The following is a 19,563-nucleotide window of genomic DNA, read 5'->3' on the forward strand; positions in this document are numbered from 1 at the left end:
GACGGACGGATTCAACATTAATATATTTTGTCCCCTTCAATTTTATTGCTTCTTAGAATTATTGTTTACCACAACTTGTGTTTCGGGATATTAGTAGACTACGAATAGTAGTTATTAAGCTTTAATATGTAGGTTTTACACATCATTTCTTGAGTTCGACAAACCTTATTACTTTCCATTATGCGTACCATTCAGGATCAAGTCACATCTACCTTTATCATGTTTTCTATTCATAATAACAAGTATATATACCAGTGCGTTACGACGGATCAGGCTAAATTCATTACTAGTTCAAAGGTAACTTGCGTGTGTTGTAGCACGAAGTCAGCTGGTTTAATTATTATGGTAAAAGTGTGTACACAAAAGTTTTATTACGAAAGTTGAGGAGCCTAAAAATAAATATGTAAGTTAAATGATGACAAAATGTTCATTATCGGAGTTGAGTGGCTAAAAGGTAAATATGTGAAAATAAAGTTTAGGAGCCAACATGTGTGTGTGTGTACGTGAAAACAAAAGTTGAGGGTTATATATGTGTTTTGGGATTGTCAAAGATATAAGCAATCGAATTTACTCGTACGTACTTACTACATCTGGAAATACTCAATCGTAGATGAATTTGATTAGGTATTTGACTACTCGTAGTTGCAGATAGTCATTAATTAGTACATGTGACATGTGTACTTATCTATGTTCGAATGATGGTCTTGTACATATGATGCGAGCAACTACTAATGTTGCGCAACTACGAATGAAGGTCGTATATATATAAGCAAAGGTTTAATTAATAATAATCTATCCTTGAGGGTGAAAAAGTCATTCTACCCCACTTAAATGAAGTCTTCACTTGAGCTGGCTAGCAAGCTAGCATGGAAGACTATAGGCTCCTATTATTAAAATGAATGTCTTTGTTCATTTATAATTGTTTGTGTATGGCATGATAGTCTCCTCCCTAGAAAGAGCTCTTAAAGAGTTGTCAAGCTTATGTGTATGTGTGTGCAAATGAGATCTTCATGTAACCATTCTGTTAATAAAAGCCTTTATACACTTTTAAAAATATACTCTCGTTATAGTGTAGACTCCACACCTATATACCCACACACACATCCAGAGTATGACTTGACTACTATTCAAAACATGATAAATATAAGGGAAAGTTCCAAAAATAGCCAATTTTGACCTACTTTTTTCAATTCTAGCAGAAGACCAAAACAAATTTCCAAACTAGCCATATTTTCCGGTCGGATACGACCAAAGCACAAGCTGATCCAACGAAATTTTTAACTAATCACGACACGCCACATGATAGCCTAATGTTTAGCCGGATCCGATGCTTTAACCTTTCGGCCTACCGATTAGAGTGAAGAATCATCGGTGTAAAAGACAGCCGGCTCCGGCGGAAACAAACTCTAAACAGTCGGATCCAACTGTTTTTTAGTCCGTCGGAATTTTGGAAAATGTCGTCGGTTTCTTTATTTGTTTTATATATAAACAAACTCTGAAAATGTCGTCGGAAGTTTAGTCAGCCGGTTTCATTATTTCTCTACTTTTTAAAATGTCGTCGGAATTTTCAATGTTCGTCGATTGTAACATCTCAGATTTTTTGTAATTATATTAGTATTCATTTACACGAATTCTGGAGTATATTTCGAATCTTTCATATTAATAAAAACTTGTATTTATTAGTATTTTAATGGTTTAAATAATTTTATATTTTAATAACTTTAAACTTTATAAACAATTCTTAGAATCCTTTAAAATTGCTTAAAATGACTTTAAAATGCATCTTTGGAAGTACATGGATTAATGTTGCGAAACCGACTTAATTAACGAAAATTAAGCCCCAAGATATGTCATATGATATTATAATATGTCCATATTCATTCCTTGTTTTATACAATTGAATTTTATGTTTTAAATAACTTGATTTCGTCATTAAGCGGATATTCTATTGCCTAAACGAGTTGATTGCCTAATAAACGAATTTAAGTCTTTAATATTTAAACCAACTTTCTCTACACCCTAAAAACTACTTACTTCCATCCATCCTCCCCATATCCCATGAAATTTCCATTCATCATCACCAAATTCTTCAAGATTTAATCGATTTCATTCATGACTAGTTGACTTTGGTGTTCAAGACCTCGTTGACCACAAATTCTCTTAGTTCCAATCCTTGTTTGGGTAAGTTGTATTTTTCAATATTATATTTTTTTATCTCATTTAAAAAAGCCCTCAATCAATTTTATGAGATTGGGGGATTTACCATGTCAATTGGACTCCGACCTGTTTAAGGGCAAAATAGTCAACAAGATTGACTAATAGATTTCTAACACTTCTAGTCGGAACTAGCTTTTGGACCAGAAGAATTTAATGTTTATTTTGAGATTTTGAGTGTACTGACAAAAATTCGGCTCCCAACTCGTTGGTCGGATTATGGTCAGCACCAACTCGCTTATTTATTAAAAATATCATAACAAGAGTTCAATACATCCGTTTGGATTGATTTTAACGGCTATGTTCTCATTTTTACTCTATTTGATTTTGTATAAGTCTCAGGTATGTTTGGATCAGAATACTTGTCGCGATAACCTTGCTCGTTTATTTTATCTCTTTGTTTACTCGCTTAATCATCAAGGTGAGTAATCGCTTCTCTATTTACGTTTTCAAATAATTTTGAGGACTTTATGAGTATCAAATTTTATTTTTCATACTGCATACTATCCATACTAGCAAATCAAGATTATTGTTTTGTTGATCAATTAAATATTTATTTGCTAATTGCTTATTTGCTTAATTGTTTGATTCTAGCAATTCAGAGGGGTCCATCATTGATTCTAGCAAGTTTTATCCATAGCCCTTTTATAAGGCATGGCCAACTGACACCCATTATTTGCTTTCATTTTATTGTTGTCACTCATGATATTGATTTGCAGTTTTTATCTCATATTATATTTAATGTCGAAGCTGGTGATTTTCTCACTAAACCTCGTGTTGACAATATATATATATATACGCATATTGTAGGTTATTCTTTGGTTTGAAGTGAAGGTTGAAAATCACATAAATTGTCTTTAGGTTACATATAAAAAGACAACTAGTTTGATTTATTTGTTTTTGGATTTATTTGTAACAAGTTGAGACGATGTGTACTTGATTGAATCTAAATAAATAAATTAGATAATGTCATATTTAAATTGTATAATAGTACCTTTGAGCTGTGAGCAATCAGTTCGTGCCCCGACATTTACGCATTAGGTTGGGGTGTGGATATTGATTATGTGTGACGACATGTGAATATATAGAACAAATAAAGAAACTTACGACATTTTTAAAAATTCTGACGGACTAATGAACAGTTGGATCCGACTGATCCGATTGTTCAGAGTTTGTTTCCGTCGGAGCCGACTATCATCTACTCAGACGGTTCTTCACGATAATCGTTTAGCAGGAAGGTTAAATCCGACCGAGCATGAGGCTACGTCGTCATGACTGGTTAAAAATTCCATCGGATCATTTTGTGCTTTGGTCGGATCCGACCATAAATTATGGCTAGTTTGGGAATTTGTTTTGGTCTCCGGCTAGAATTGAAAAAAGTTGGTAAAAATTGACTATTTTTGGAATTTTCCCTAAATATAAATGTCATTCCAGGTATATATATATATATATATATATATATATATATATATATATATATATATATATATATATAGTTTCCTAGGAAGACTAGGAATAAATCATAGCCATTGGATTATGTTGATCAATGGTTGAGATTAAAAACTACCAAAAACCGACATAGTTTCCTAGAATTACTCTTTCACCATTATAACCGACATAGTTTCCTAGATTTATTCTTTCACCATAGTTTGTAATGCCAAATATCAAAAATTTGTTGGTTCTTACTATTCCTATGAAACTTCTTATTCTTATTTGAACCATTTATATATATATATATATATATATATATATATATATATATATAATATCTATATATATATGTATATATGTATATATATTACTAAAAAAGACAATAAAAAGTAGCAAATATTGACGTAAAAAAATTAAAAGATAATAGAGCGTACAATAATAAAATTATATTTTTTTTAAAACTAAATCAAGGGGTGTTTGAAATTTCTTATTTCACCTCCTTATAACTTTTGGGAAAAGTTATAAGGTACAATTTTGTGACTTAATCAAATTTTTACCTCACAATTATATAAGCAAATCCTAAACAATTTTTAGCTTTTAAAAAAGTCAATAAATTATAAGGAAGCTAAAATAAGCCATCCCAAACACCCCAAATAAAGTAATGAAACTCAAAATACAATTAAAAAACTTAATTAGAATTTAATCAAGTAGGTTGACTAGTAATAAAGTAGGGAATTCAACATTTTCTCTCTCTACCCGAGAGAAAATGTGACCGTTGCTAGTAACGTTACCCTCTAAACCGCTGTCTCAGGTAACTGTTTCACTGGAAAATCACTCAACATTTAATCACAGTGAACCCATCTTTATGGGAGAGAGCTAGGAAGATCGGGAGAACGAGGAAGGTCTCGTGTCGGAGATAGATCAAGAGGAAGAAGTGGTCAGCAAGTTAGCGACGACGACTATGATGCCGTAGACGGAGACAATCATGGTCGGCAAAATTAGGTAGGGTACAGGAAATATAGGAGAAATACTCAAGATGTGGAAGAAAGGAGTGGTTTGAAGAATGAATTTACATCCTTTTACGTGTCAAATCTACCACACAGACGCACGGCTGCAGAGCTCGGAAAAGCGGTGGATTTCTTTGGTAGTGATCTTACAGATGTGTTAGTTCCGGGCAGAAAGGACTCACTTGGGAACTTCTTTGGCTTCATTAAGCTAAAACTTGTTTCAGATGCAGAAAAGGTGATTTGGGAGCTCAACCAGGTGAAGTCTGGGGAAATGTGGCGAAGTATGCTCGGGTACCAAAATCTAACAAGGCATTGCGCTCCTGCACTGCATCTCACCGACCTAATCCTCATTTTTCCAGAAACTTTTAAACGGTAGCTCCGAAAGGGGTCCATGCTCAGAGATCCTACAAAGATGTTCTCTTGTATTCTGATTTCCCGTCTTCGAGTAAGAAAAAAATTGTTTTACAGTTAAACGAGGCAATATTTTCCTTCCGGTGGAAAGATATATAAATCATTATTAGGAACCTTATCAAAATTACAAATCTGCTGGCATTAAAGCTAAACATTTCTAAGGTGGGATTAGAAAAGGAAATTGGGGTTAGGTATGTTGGCGGTTTGAGAGTGCTTATTATTATGTGGTCAAGCTAGTTCTTGAATCTTCGTATGTGGACAGGTGACTCATTGCACTATGATATAAACACATGGGTAAACATTTGTGGAGTTCCTCCACATTTGTGGGACGAGAGGGTTTTTAACAAAATCGAGGAAGGAATTGGTTCAGTTATTCACGCTTCTGAAGCAATATCAACGGATTCTAATATGGACTGTCACAAGATTGCCATATTGGTTGAATCCGGAAAATCAATTGACGAATGTATGGAGATTTATTGGAATGGTCAAATAGTTAATGTTTGGTTGCAAGAAGAACATAAATTTTGGACTCCTGAATTTCTTAATCCAATTTGTATCTCAATGGATAGTAACTCTTTCGGCTCGACGGGTCATCAGGAGAAGCAGGCCAGGTGCTCAATTGGGTCTCCGGCCATTTCGTTCTTTCTCCGGTAAATCCGGATTACCCTACGGTGAACATGGAAAAGGAAGGGGGAATATCGGCAACCATCTCGTGTCCGCTCAGATGTCAGGAAGTTGATGGGGACTACTCGCTTTCGTCTAATCCTAATCAATCGCCTGAATTACAATTACCTAGGGCTGTGGAGCATGGAGACACAAATACATATGCGGGAGGAAATCGTGACCTTTGCATGCCAACTGAACAACAGGTGATTGTCGAGGCCCATGTTGGTGGTTCAACCGTTGGGCCTTTAAAGGAAGACATGGCGGATATTAGAATGGGTGAGGAAATGAGGCTTTGAATGAAGACCTTTTTAAGTTCTGGCCCTTTTGGCTTGAATGATTTAATTGAAAAACTTGGAGCCAAAAATTCTAAATCCAAACGCAAGAAAAAAATGGCAGAAGAAATAAGGGGTCCGATGCTAATGCCCGTAACAGAAAAAGGCATCGACGCGCGTCCCCGTTCTCAATGTCGATGTTCATGATTTGGCTTCACTCTGTCTTAGTTGGTTAATGTTTAGAACTAACAAAAACTTAGAAGAAAGCGCCGAAATAGATTGGACTTGGGGTCTATTCTCCATCGTTAGCCGAGGACAGTTTAGAGGACTTTCCTAGCAGCGGAGATGAAATCGAAGACGGGGTTTCCAACTCAAATCTGGGATCGGAAACAGGAGATTCACACAGTTCAGATTAAGATTTAGATCTGGAGGTTCAAGAAACGTGCTTCTTAGGAGAGTTAATGGGGTTCAAATGGCTGGATTTTAAAATCAGTTAAGAGATATTATTGTTGGAGAAAGGAATGTAAATGGTTTAGGATGAATTATTTGTCTTTAAATAGCATGGGACTTGAGTTAGAGTTAGAGGAGATAGGTGCAGTTTGCTAAAGAGTGTTAAATAAATGGAGGAGTGGAGGTGTGGGGTCCAAGTGCTCTTGGTGTATGTAGAATAGGGGTTCAAAAGTTCTGTAGCTCGCTATTGGAATTTTTGGAGTTTAGGCGTAAACAAATGTTATGTTTGTTTTGGTGGTTGTCTCAGCTTGGCAGAGTGTTTGGTTCATGTACTCTTTTTAAGTTAATTGAATGATGTTTGCTTTCAAAAAAAAAAATACATTAAGAAATGATATAATGTGTCAGCGATATTGTCTTTTTAGACCAAACACACAGACAAAAGAAAAAAAGAACACACACATTGCTTAGGTACAAACCCAGGGTTCTTGATAAATTAAATATGTTCTTTTATTTTTATGGGGGTCATTGTTAAAAAAACAATGGGCTTCGCTCGACTTATTCTATATATTATACATGAAAAATGAAATTTTAAGGGTTTTGGGTGAGGTCCTCAGATCACCTAGGGTCTGCCCGTTGCCACAAGAAGTGAAGCTTCAGAGATGTTGAAACATTATCTGAACACCATACTTTGGGCGAAGCGTTATAAGCTGAACGGGTGCATGGACATAGTTTGGTGAGACGGTGAATCATAACGTTGTAAGATCATCGAGAGGGTTATTTTAGCTTCATTTATTGCGAAATTGGAGCCTACACAGATTCGTGGTCCATAACCAAAAGGAAGAATGCTCCTGGATTGTTGTTAACGACATTGGCAATCCCTTCTGAAAATCTTTCTGGTTTAAAGAGATGAGCATCTTCTCCCCATATTCCAGGGTCTTGATGAAGTGCTAATGTTGGTATTCGTAAATTTAAGTTTGCTGGGAGAACTAGATCTCCAACGCGTGTTTCCTTCATAACTTTTCGGTTTGCAGATATTGATGGAGTGTATAATCGTAATGTTTCATTGATTATCATGCTCATCTGTATGATACGTAAAAAAATTACTAAATAAAATTAGAAATTTAGGTTTCCCTTTTATAAATAATCTTACTTTCTTGAGTCTTGCTATTCCTTCTGATGATGGGTTTCGATTACCAAATACTTCTAGAACCTCCTCGCGCACTTTCTCTTGCCATTCAGTGTGGACACGCAGAAGAAGAGTAGCCCACGAGAGCAAAAGAGAGATTGTTCCATGTCCCGCAACGTAAAATGTTCTGCATTCATCAATAACATCTTGTATGGAAAGCTTGTAATTGTCATCGACTTCATGATACGCATTCAAAAGTATCCCTAGATAATCATTTGTGGACTTGTCTTCATCTCCTGAAGCTATCATATTTTCTCTGTTTTTTATCATCTTAGTAATGGTATCTCGAATGTCAGCAAGCAGTTTGTCGATTTCTAAATCATCTTTATCTTTGAATATCATCCTGTTAAGATTGAAACAAAAAGGATCAATTTTATGAGTTGTGTGATTTTCCTATACACGATAGGTAGATCAGATTGATTTACCTAAACCCAGGAATCTGTGTTTTGGACAACAGTTTGGTGGCAAACGGCACTACCGCCTCTTGCTTCCTGAAGATTTGCTTCCCCGCCTCATAGCTATTTCCAAACACGATCCTTGATATGACTTCAGATGCCATTGTTCTATACTCTTGATGGACATCTTTCTCTTTGTTTCCGGCATCTTGTCATCGTTCTAGCATCAAGTTAACGCTTTCAACCATTGCTGGAACGATGTTCTACAACCAAACGAGCAAGTAAAGTAACTTTGATTGTCATTTACTTTTTTTCTTCTTCTTTAGTTGGCTGGTTCTAACCCGAATCCGATATTGTTACCTGATCGACCTAACTCGTCTGTTTATACCTGATTCTTTAACTATAAGAAGGAAATAGGCTATGCATTAACATGTAATTTTATCATGAAACCGGATTATCTCTCAACCTATTTTTTTAATAAACAAAATTATTGTTTGATTAAAGTTAAGCATAGATACGTAACAATAATATTCCAACTCAAGGATCATACCTTTTTGTATTTCAAAACATATGTGTGCACAAGGATAAGATCATGTATACGTGGCACAACATCGTCCATGCATAGATGTTATAACACTCCCATTATATGTTTTTGACTTTTGATAACTTTACATGTGATTTTAAATACTAAGTCAAGACAAATGATCATGTGGTTTCAATGTTTCATTATGAATTTCACACACTCAATATTTTTTCTCCATTAAATTTCTTGACTTATCAACAACTCATTCAACTCAGAAGTCGATGAGTTGACTCAGTATTAAATCTCTAATGTATATGGTTTGTATGAACTTACTTTCAACCGTTGACCATTGAAAGCATGAGTTGCTAATTTTAGTTGTTTTGCCCATTTATCACCTTGAGAAAAAACTAGACCGCCTCCAAATATCTTGATCAAAAGAGGAACCGTGTCTTGTTTCCCATCGAAATCTCTCGGACACTCATTATTTCTCTAAGGAGCTCTGGTTCTGTGACTACTAACTCAGCTTGAGGACCTTGCCAATATATAATATTCTTTCCTGCATCAAAACATACATTTAAAACACGTGTGACACATATTCGAAAGAGCGCATCAAATGAACTACGAATATTACTAACCATATATGTGCAACCATGAATCTAAGTGAGGTTGAATTCGCGGGAATATGTAGTGTGACACGTCTATGGGAGAGCTTGTTGATTTCTGTATCATGTTGGAAATCTCCTTGGCGTTCCCATAGATGAAACGATAAGGAGGTCCTCGTATTCCTTGTGAACTCATTACATGCGTTATGCGCATCGGAACCCACCAAAACTTGTGAAAGAACTTGAATAGAGCTAAGAAGGCTATAGAACATAGTAGGCCTATCATAACACCCAAGAAAGTCACCATTTTGGTAACAGAAGGTGTGCAGTTTGGAAATTTATGTGCATATGACGGTTTTTGTAACTTTAATGTATTCAAAGTTTATAGGTTTGATGACTAGTAAGTGAAAGAGACTGCAAAGCTTACTTCTTTCTTTGTGGTCCCATATTGATGACTAAGAATGCGCCCACTAATTTAGAAAATCTGACAAAAAATCACCGTTATAGAAATCAAAACAAATCGTATTTAGTATAAGTTCGACAAAAGAAATACGATTTACGTTGTGGTCTTATCTTTCTGTCAAATAATATAGCCATTTTCTAAGAATCTCGTTTAAATCACTCAATATGTTCTTCAAAAATCACTAAGTTTTAGGTACTTCGTGTAATTCGTATATATATAAAATTGTTGATTTATTTTTAATTATGTAAGAAAAATGAAACATAGATTAACTTATTACTTAGTAATTAATTTTCTTATATTTGACTCAAAAGTGAAGCATTATAAAAGTTGGTTATTTTTTTTCGTGAATTTCGTTTCTTCTAATTTATTATCTATTGATTCAGTTTAATTAAAAAAGAGTCACTAAAGAGAGACGGATCAAGAAATTTTTGTTAAGATGGACACAAAATAAATCGCGTCACCACAATAAAATTAACCTTTAATGACACTCCATGAACCTTTAATGACACTCCATGAATAAATGACATGCAAAAAATATATGTTTTCAAATAATGTCTATCTGTTAAAAGATGTGAAGGAATAGTAACACTTATTTTCGTATGTCATTATTTTAACGTCATAACAAGTTAAAAAAAACACAGAAGACGCTTTTGTGTGTCATATTCAGGGGTTATTTTATAATTGTTTTGCGCCACTAATTAATAAAAATGACATACAGTACAAACATACAAGTTCAAAGCGAAAACCCTAGAGATGCGATCAACAAAGAACACTAGATCCAATTAATTACAAATCCCCTCAGTTACGAGTTCAAAGCACGCAAAACAAGCCCTAATTCCATTTGTTACTACTCTCAAATATGAATTGAAGCTCTGATTCCTTCGATTACTGCTCTGAAACATCAAAACACGAACAAAACTCATTTTTACGGCTTACAATGTAACACTCGGCAAAATTTATCACTAATGTAATTATGATTAGCATCATTATATCATTTTATGAATAAAATATTCCTTTATTAAGATTCAATATCTTGCAAAATCAACAAAAAATCCAAGTTTTGACACGTAACGAGCATAACGCGAAATAACCTCGGGCAGCGGGCCAGAAAGTAAATAAATCATTAATATGATTAAATGATCCCAAAAATTTAAAATATATGTTAAAACGTTGGGGCAATGTATAAACATAATTTTAGAAGGCTCAAATATAAAAAACTGAGAAATTAGTAAGCGAAAGTTAGTACAAGGCCCGGAAAGGACCCGACACGAACTATTTTCAGAAAAATAGTTTTTATAGTCCATATTGTCAGTAATTTGATTTTGTTCAAAGTCTAACAAAAATTATTAAAAACGGGATCCGATTGATTACCTAAATCTCGCAATACGTTAAACCGACTAACCAAGATTAGTTATATTGACCCAACCCTTCATCTCCTAACCCCCCTGGCCGGCCCACCTTACACCTCACCATCGAACTCCTTCTTCCTCCAATGATCACCTTCCACATCAAAGCCCCAATGATTGCACCCCTAATATAGTGTGTGTGTTGTAAGTAACATGGATTATACACATAATCCCTATAATCACACTCACCCAACCTATCCCTCTCTTCTTTGATCAAACACACAGTACTCACAATCAAGCTTTGATCAAGAACATTGAAGATTAAACAACTATGAAGAAGATTAGGAGGAATGATCATCACACTCACACCACATTCTCATCCTCATCCCAAAATCTTCAAGAACACAAGTAAGTTTTGTTCATGAGTTGATTTCTAGGGTTAAATATGTTAGATTAGATGTTCTTGATTTAAGATTGAGCTTGAAAGTTTGAAATTATGGATGTTGGCGTATGTGTATGTGAGCCGTGTATATGTATGTATGTGTAAGAGGAAGGAATGAACCCACTCACGCATGCATACATTTATCTTAAAGTTCATACTTTGATTAACCTATCATTTACAGTCTTGCCAAATACATCAAGTTTGAATAATTCTGAAGAGTAACTAGATGTTTCTTGACTCTTAACGCTAGCGAGCGGCCAGTGACTTTTATGTTTTAGTTTGGATCAAAATTTGATATCTAGTTAGACACATAGATATTATGTGATAGCAGCCCGCATCAATACTGATGCTTCAGTCTTTTCTGGTTTGGCATACCATAGAATTACTAATTTGACCTACCAGATGTCCACATGTCCACAAATGAATGGCTGAATTTAACTAAAAGAGCTCTTATTTATTTGGCATGTTTTTGTGAAGTTTTAATCCATGTTTTAGCCATCAATTAACCTATTTAAGCCTAATACTCTCAAAAACATATGTAACAGCTTTAATGTTTTTTTTAAAAAACTTTTTTATGATTGTGATTAATAAAGAGATGGAATCATTTAAAGAGTGGTTGAAGCATTCACAATGTGCTATTAAATACTTAAAGTTTTGTGACACAAATACTAAATGCCACTAAAAGTATGTGCCAAGCAAATATGACATGCATAAACTGTCATTAAATCCTAAAATAAAAAGGCACAAATGCTAAATGCCACTAAAAGTGTGTCATTTCTGCCAAGCAAATGTGACATATGCATAGTACCATTTTTGAACGGCTAAACTTTTTATAACACAACAAAAACATTGTTGTCATTTTAAGGCTTGTTGGCCATCAACAATTACAACCCTATTTTGGATAGTGTACCCAGACAACACAAATAGAAAAGATACATGTTTTAAGGTAAATGAAAATGTCACTTGGGATCAATAATGGAAATGTAAACAATTCATTAAGCATACACTAGCCACAAGAAGTTAACGGAGCTTTAGAGAGGTTGAAACATTATCTGAACACCATACTTTGGGCGAAGCGAGACAAGCTGAACTGGTTCATGGACATATTTTGGGGAGAGGGTGAATCTATAACGTTGCAAGATCATCGAGAGGGCTATTTTAGCTTCATTTATTGTGAAATTGGAGCCTACGCAGATTCGTGGTCCATAACCAAAAGGGAGGAATGCTCCTGGATTCTTGTTAACCACATTGGCAATCCCTTCTGAGAATCTTTCTGGCTTGAAAAGATGAGCATCTTCTCCCCATATTCTCGGGTCGTGATGGAGTGCTAATGTTGGTATATGGAGATCTATGTTTTCTGGAAGAACCAGATCTCCAACGTGTGTTTCCTTCAAAACTTTTCGGATTGTAAATACAGTAGGAGGGTACAAACGTAGTGTCTCGTTGATTATCATGCCCAACTGTATGATATAAACACACAGTTACCAAACATGACAAGAAAACTATAACTAGAAATGATTTTTTTTATAAATAATATTACTTTCTTAAGTCTTGCTAATCCTTCTTGAGATGGATTTTGATTACCAAATACTTCTTGAACCTCTTCGCGTGCTTTCTCTTGCCATTCAGTGTGGATTCCTAGAAGAAGAGTAGCCCACGAGAGTAAAAGATAGATTGTTTCATGCCCCGCAAGGTAAAATGTTCTGCATTCATCAATAATATCCTGTATGGACAGCTTTTAATTTTCATCAATCTCATGACACGAGTTCAGAAGTATCCCAAGGTAATCGGTCATGGAGTCGGCTTCATCTCCTGAAACTATCATATTTTCTCTTCTTCTTATCATATTTGTAATTGTATCTCTAATGCATGCTAGCAATTTGTCAATCTGTACATCCTCTTTATCTTTGAATATCATCCTGTGAAGGTCGAAATAAAAATGATCATTTTCTTAAGTTGTGTTATTTTCTTATATAGGATAAGGTAGATTAGGTAGAGTTACTTAAAGACAGGAATCCTAGTTTTGGATAACTGTTTGGCCGCTAAGGGAATTAACGCCCTCTGATTTTGGAAAACTCGATTGCCCTCCTCATAGTTACTGCCAAATACGATTCGTGAAATAACTTCAGATGCCATTGTGTTGAACTCTTCGTAGACGTCTCTCTCTTTTGTTCCAACATCTTTCCAACTTTAGCATCATGTCAACGCTTTCCACCATTGCTGGAACGATGTTCTACAGCCAAACAAACAAGAAAAAATCAATTTGATTGTCCCCAAATGCGTGTTGTTTCCTTCATTGAAGAAAATGACTTTGAATCCCACGTGACCTAACCCATCGATTTTGCTAGGATTATTAGTTAAAGTTACATATCACATTTCTGCATCTCCTAATACACATAATTCTATAACAATGAAAAGAAATGGCCATTTGTCCGCGTACAACTGTATTACAAAATTGTATTCTTTCCACTGTTTATTAAATCAAATATAAAAACTATGTATCATATTATAATATTGATGATGAAAAGCCAAACTACAAAACCAAAGGGCTTCTAGCCTAATTTTTGTTGAGTGATAACCAAGAACGGGTTTACGTGCATTACGTGGTGCTGAACACGCATTTATCGTCACCGGTCCATGTAAACAATGACATTCGTGTACCCGATGGCGAAAATAAAAAGCAAGGCTGAATTGTACAGTAATTTTAGATTCCCATTCCGACCCAACACTGTTTTAATCTTAAACTTATTTTGACATGACCCTTTTGACTCGATCTCGTACCCACCCGAACAGAACCAATTTAACCCATTTTTTGTATCAATTCGTCTCGACCTTAATTTGGTTTTATACATGACCTGAGCTCACCCTACTCGACCCGTTGTCGTATCTAACTTGTAATCACATAACATGTTAATTTTGAAAACGAAAAAAGTATATCAATCTCATACTCAAATTAAAGAGAATTAAATGTTTATTTTTATGGTGTAATTTTCATGTAAAAACATTAATGTGCGAAAATGATATGACCGTTAAAAACTCGTGAAAGTAGTTTGTTTTGAATTAGGGAATATACGTGTAACTATTTCTTAAATTAATGAAAAGTTATTAAAGATGAGAGACCAATTTTGTATTTATGTTTTGAGAATATGTAGACGTTAGTGACCAAAACACCAAACTGCTCCTAACAAATAATAATTTTATGCATTATATATTATATCTAAACCAAAGTGTTTTGTATCTTTTATATATTAAGAGGTCTTTGTGTAGGGCCAATATTCTATATTAGTTTTAGGATTGCGTATGTCTTTATATTTGCTTAGAGTCGGTGTATTACGTACCTCAGTACGTTTATTTTGTAAGGACAAAATGTAATTGTTGGAGAAATGGGACCCTATATAAAGGGTTACTTAACCCATTTCTCCACTAATCAACCTTGGTGAATACAACACTTGCATCTTTCATTTTTATCCAACTAACGCTTTCAACTCTCTAACCTTCTTTTATATTTTCGGCTCTCTTTAACACATACAAGATCCGAGATCTCGGTCCAACTAGTTGTTTCCGTCAACTAGTTGTGAGGTTGATCCAAGAACGACTAGTACTTAGTTTGTTTTGTTGTTTGATCCGGTTTCGGGACCTACACTTTATACTTGCTTTATATATAGTATAGATATATATATGTTTTGTATGAACTTACTTTCAACCGTTCACCATTGAAAGCATGGGTTGCTAATTTTCGTTGTTTTGCCCATTTGTCACCTTGAGAAAAAACTAGACCGCCTCCGAATACCTTGTTGGATATAGCACCCATGTCTTGTCTCCCCATTGAAATTTCTCGAATACTCATTATTTCTTTGAGGAGCTCTGGTTCTGTAACAATTAACTCGGGTTGAGGACCTTGCCAATAGAGAATATTTTTCCCTGCATCAAAACAAACATTTACATCACACGTGGCTTTATTCACAAATGCAAACTGAAAGTACTATGAATAATACTAACCGTATATGTGCAACCATGAATCTAAGTGAGGTTGAACTTGCGGGAATATGTAATGTGACATGTCCATGGGAGAGCTTGTTGACTTCTTTATCATGTTTGAAATTTTCTTGGCGTTCCCATACATGAAACGATAAGGAGGTCCTCGTATTCCTTGTGAATTCATTACACGCATTATGTGCATTGGAACCCACCAAAACTTGTGAAAGAAGTTGAATAGAGCTAAGAAGAGTATAAAACATAGTAGGCCTATCAAGACACCCAAGAAAGTCACCATTTTGGTAACAGAAGGTGTGCAGTGTGGAGATTTATGTGCATATAATGAATTGTTTACATATATGTATATATATTAGCTTTAATGACTACGAATTGAAATAGTCTACGAAGATTTCTGCTTTAAATATTATTTTTTTTAATCTTTCTGGCTCGGTCCTCCTTCAATAATTTATACAATACAATGATAGATAATGTAACACTCCAAGTTCAATTTATACATGCATGTCATCAGGTTGGCGTTGGACAAAAGAAATTAACCACTAATCACTTACCATACAAGCCATCAGGCTCGTAATACTCACTTTCAGGCCTAATACTTTATGAACCAGCCTCCATTTCTACTTTCACACCCGTAATCGACCGATAATTGATTATTGATTGAAGCGACTACAAAAAAATGGCCTATGACAACCTTTATTTCACAAAAAAGCTGCATTATGTGAAGTTGCATTAGACCTAATGCAACCATTTTGTTAGATAATGCAACTGTTTCTTTCAAATGCAACCCTTTAAAAATGTTGCATTTGAAAGAAACAATTGCGTTATCTAAAAAAATGGTTGCACTATATCTAATGCAACTTCACACAATGCAGTTTTTTTTTGTGAAATAAAGGTTGCCTTAGGTCAATTTTTTTATATGGTTCAAGAAATTACGGGGAGACAAAGAGATATGGGACACGACGACTCAGATTTGACCTATGTTATGTCCCAAATCGAGGAGGATATATGTTTTAAGAGGGTTTTGTTAGCAAAAAGATGGTCTTGCTCAAAGACGGTCAACTGATGACCGAAGACAGAGCGATCCGACTGGTAAACAATAATGGCACACAACACACAAAATGAGATTGGGACGTGTAAAGTGTGCTCGCCAATCCAGCATAGGAGTACAAATCATAATTTTCTCTCTATTTTTTTTTAAATCAATCAACTTTCAGCAGGCGTATACATGTTTTTAATATTGTATAATTATAAATGTTAACTTTTTTTGCTTTTTTTCAAATTAAGATAAATGAAATCTAGAAGAGCTTGGTTAGTATTTAGTGAATTTATTTTTTTGCAATATCACTTGAACTCTTCAAGGAAACAATTATAACTAATAGATAAATATCAAAGTTTTGTGTCACTAATTCTGTTTATGAAAGATTTTTTGAGCTTTTAGGTAAACTATTTCATCTAAATAACACTGTTCTCATGTGATGAGATGGTTAAGGATAGTTTTGCTAGAAGCTTTATCCATGTCCTTTACAAATGATCGATTCACCTTTGCAAAAGAAAATTCTTTTAGCTGAATTTTCTTTAAAAATAATTTTTAAAAGAACTTTCTTTAAATAAATTATTGAATTTTCTCTTATGAGTTGCTTCAACGTCAGTTTTGTTCTTTCTTAAAAAAACACTCTTTCATGTTAATGTTGATTTTTGTGTGCTTAATAATTTATATTTACCATTTTGTGTCAACACCATCAACACTGATCAAATTCGCTTCAATTCGTGACACTCTGGAATGTAGTTTCTGTGCCATAATCCGTAACCGACCGAATTCGCGTCAGTTAGTTGCGGAAACACATTTGTTTATTTAGATATGTTAATTTCTTATATATAGGTGTTGATGAATTTTATTTTTCTTTCTTAGTTCTGGTGCTGTCGCCTGTCACCCCGATACCAACCAAATTTGCGTCAACTCGTAGCCGCACTGTGTGGTTTTTACCAACAGGCTACAAGTTGATTTGAGTATGATTTTTTTATCATAAGTTGTGTGAGTGTCAATAGTATTTTATGTATTTATTTTTTTCTTGTTACTGTTACGAACCTAACCGTTACAAACCGAATCAGAGTCACTGCACCGCCGCAACGCAGCAACCTAGTTATATTATAAAAGCTGGTTACTTTAGAGTTGTGTAAAAAAACCGTTGTGGATCGTAATCAGACCCAATGCTACTTGTAAAATCGATTTAAGCCATCTCGATTCCAACATGGCCCAAACCAACACTACTAAAAAGTCAACTAATGGAACATTTATTTTACAAAGACAGTTGCATTAGATCTTATGCAACATTTTTGTTACATGATGCACTGTTTTCTTTTAAATGCATGCTTTCCAATATGTAACTCTTTGGAAATAGTTACATTAAGTAACAAAAACGTTCCATTAAGTCTAATCCAACTTCGTCCGATGCAATTGTCTTTTTGTAAAATAAAGGTTGTGCTAAACCAAATTTTTTGTAGTGCGATACTTTGCATATTCGTTCTCCATCTTGTCACCCAAACTGGTTTACATCCGTCACCGCTTGAGAAAAACCCGAACCAACTGACCTAATCCTATACTTTGTATATCGGTTCCCGTCTCGTCGGCAAACCGGTTTACAAGCCTAATTTGAGCCAACCCAGTTCCAACCCAATCCACCGGTTTGACCCCAAACTGGTTCGGTTGTAAGACCCGAACCAATAAACTTCTCCTCAAACCGGTTTTGACCAAAGTTGATCAAATCAAATCAGTTTAAAACCAGAACTAGTTTCTAAAAAAGGAAAAAAATCTAGACACATAGTGAAAGTTAAGTGACTTCAAAAAAGGAAAAATTAAACCTTTGATTGGTTTTATTGAAACCCTTAGAAAACTTATTTGCCATTATATGAGAAATCAAGGGGTAGAATCTATTAATAAAATCACCATCTTTGTAAATTTATTAACATATTAGTTGAACCGTGTATTACATGAGATTTATCAAATGATAAAAATTAATAAAATCCATTATTTAAAATAAAGACACAAAAATAAAAGTAAAAAAAAATAAAATATATTATACAAACAATAAGAAATCCACAATCTCAACTTTATAAGTTGTGTAAATTTTAAATTTGCAATTTAGAAATCTAGAATATCAATTTTAAACAATAAGGAATCTAGAATCTCAATTTAATAAAAAGATATTTTTTTAATAGTAAATTTTAAATTCTAGACTTCTCATTGTTTGTAGTAGGTATTTGAGTAATTTTGTAATGCACTTTTTATTTTATATTTTGATTTTGTAACTTTTTTTTTTTGTTTTAAATGATTCATTTTATTAATATAAATAATTAAACATTAACAAATCTCGAATATTATACGGGTTCTAGAGCTATAATAATAAATTATGGTTGGAGGTAATGGAATGAAAGAGAAATAGAATGAGAGAAGGAATTGAATAGACAAGGAATGAAATTGATCATTATCATTCTTTTTTTTGTTTGGTTAACCTATGAGAATAAAATGATATTACTTTATTTTGTTTGGTGTCCAAACAAATTATAAGAATGAAATAGAAATAATAAAAACATTTTTATTTCAAAATATATTTTTAGCAAAATAAAAAAAAAATACTGCAATGAAGACGGTGGTGGTAGCTCTGGCGACGAAAATGGTGGTGGCGGTGGCGACGGTGGTGGTCAGGCGGTGGGCGGTGGCGACGGTAGTGGTCAGGCGACAGAGGCGGTGGTTGTGGTGGGGGTGACAGTGATCAAGTAGTGGTAGTGATGCGATGGTTGGGTGGCGACGACGGTGGTGGCGATCATGTGGTGGTAGTCAGGCAGCAACAGTGTTGGTGGTGGTGGCAATGGTAGTGTTGGTGGTTGTTGGTAGGTGCTGGTGTTGTTGAGAAAATATGGTGAAGGAGGAATGTAATGGAAAAAAAAGAGGATGAGAATGAATAGTTTTGATAGAATGAGATTTCATTTGTAATGGATAATTTCATTCCATTGAGCAACCAAACACTACTTTTTTCATTCTCATGCAATGAATCATTCAATTCCCTCTATCATTCATGCATATCAAACGTTACCTTATGTTTACACTCCTAGCCTAATTTTTCTCATAATGGTTTAGACCCGAGACCCATGGATAACTAGAATG

The 19,563-nt window shown here is 34.5% G+C and overlaps 2 pseudogenes across 2 annotated transcripts; both read right to left on the reverse strand.

Moving 5' to 3' along the window:
- Positions 1 to 7,104: 7,104 nt before the first annotated feature.
- LOC143567263 (cytochrome P450 CYP749A22-like) lies at positions 7,105 to 9,791 on the reverse strand (annotated as a pseudogene). Its single transcript, XR_013141380.1, has 5 exons — positions 9,191 to 9,791; positions 8,889 to 9,111; positions 8,063 to 8,295; positions 7,602 to 7,980; positions 7,105 to 7,531 (listed from the first exon to the last, which is right to left on the reverse strand). The product of XR_013141380.1 is annotated as a cytochrome P450 CYP749A22-like (transcript).
- A 2,059-nt stretch (positions 9,792 to 11,850) lies between these two features.
- On the reverse strand, positions 11,851 to 13,604 carry LOC143567264 (cytochrome P450 CYP749A22-like; annotated as a pseudogene). The gene is made up of 2 exons (XR_013141381.1): positions 12,949 to 13,604; positions 11,851 to 12,868 (listed from the first exon to the last, which is right to left on the reverse strand). The product of XR_013141381.1 is annotated as a cytochrome P450 CYP749A22-like (transcript).
- Between the last annotated feature and the right edge of the window lie 5,959 nt (positions 13,605 to 19,563).

This window comes from Bidens hawaiensis, unplaced genomic scaffold, assembly GCF_021521415.1.
Source record: "Bidens hawaiensis isolate Kalapana, Puna unplaced genomic scaffold, B.hawaiensis_p1.1 tig00023286_1, whole genome shotgun sequence".
Taxonomy (NCBI): domain Eukaryota; kingdom Viridiplantae; phylum Streptophyta; class Magnoliopsida; order Asterales; family Asteraceae; genus Bidens; species Bidens hawaiensis.